This window comes from Rhipicephalus microplus, unplaced genomic scaffold (assembly GCF_043290135.1).
Source record: "Rhipicephalus microplus isolate Deutch F79 unplaced genomic scaffold, USDA_Rmic scaffold_124, whole genome shotgun sequence".
Lineage (NCBI taxonomy): Eukaryota > Metazoa > Arthropoda > Arachnida > Ixodida > Ixodidae > Rhipicephalus > Rhipicephalus microplus.
In genome coordinates, this window is record NW_027464696.1 from 490001 (window position 1) to 491379 (window position 1379).

Below are 1379 nucleotides of genomic sequence, written 5' to 3' on the forward strand. Positions count from 1 at the left end.
GTCCTGCCCGGGCATAGTTCACCATCTTTCGGGTGCCAACGTGTGCGCTCTCGCTCCGCCCCGGCGACGTGTGAGCGCCTGGGACGGGCCGTTGCTGCGCCCTTTATCGGACCCCTGTGCGGTCCGGGATCGCAACGCAGCCCGCTAGGGGCCTTCACGTTTCATTGCGCCATTGGGTTTCGGGAGACCCATTGACTCGCGCACATGTTAGACTCCTTGGTCCGTGTTTCAAGACGGGTCGGGTGGGTTACCGACCTACTCGCCGCAAACCACGATAGCGCCTCCGCGGGAGAATAGCCCCGCTCGCAGAGGCTTCTCGCCGGCCAACCCGCCGCCGCGGGACCAACCCGGACAGCAGGAGACGACAAGCTTGCCCAGCGGGTTCTCCGCTCCGTTTCCGGAGGGCGTCATCGTTCGGGCCTCCCGACAACCGGGAGAAGCCCATGGGGCCTGGACGGGGTGACGAACTTTTCGTGCACGGCGTGGTATAACTCCCGCGTGCCGTCTCCGAAGAGACGGGCAGGTCACCTCCACTGCCGGACTCAAAGTCGTGCTTGTTCCCTTTGACCCGCGTCCGTCGCGGCGTCCTACCGGCGGTGGGAAGTGCGCACCCCGGAGACCGCGTCTGCGTGCCAGCAGCCGGAACAGTCCCCCGAAGGGGACCGTTTACCTGACGCCGCCGGCTCCGCGATCGTCCGGAGACTGAATCCCACCGCTTTCGAGCTTCGAGGGCCCACCCATTTTACTCTAAGCGGTTTCACGTACTCTTGAACTCTCTCTTCAAAGTTCTTTTCAACTTTCCCTCACGATACTTGTGAACTATCGGTCTCTCGGTCGTATTTAGCCTTAGATGGAGTTTACCACCCACTTAGGGCTGCACTCTCAAGCAACCCGACTCACGGGAGGCTCCATCCCGGGCGCGCAACGGCGGAGACGGGCCTGGCACCCACTCTGGGACAAGCCCCTGTCAGGGGGACTTGCACCGTCGCAAACACCCGAGAACGTCGCCTCCCATACACCACATTTCCCGACCGCCTGCAAGGACGGGGGATTCGGTGCTGGGCTCGGTCCCGTTTCGCTCGCAGCTACTCGGGGAATCCCTGTTGGTTTCTTTTCCTCCGCTTAGTGATATGCTTAAATTCAGCGGGTTGTCTCGCCTGATCTGAGGTCGACAGCGGATACATTCGCTTCCATCAACTTCCTGCACGACCGCGTGCGCTCGCCCTACCAAGTGCGCCCGCAACCCTGTACAGGGCCACTTCTTCACAAGGCTGGCAATCGGCTTCCCCGCTGCACGCGTGCGGCGCACAACCGGTGTGACGTGGAAGTGACGGGACACGTTCGTAAACCCATCGCGAACCGAGTACGACGCCCTACCA

The 1379-nt window shown here is 62.4% G+C and overlaps 1 pseudogene; it reads right to left on the reverse strand.

Moving 5' to 3' along the window:
- The window catches only part of LOC142790763 (large subunit ribosomal RNA), a 4430-nt pseudogene extending 3259 nt beyond the window's left edge, over positions 1–1171 (reverse strand).
- Positions 1172–1379: the final 208 nt, after the last annotated feature.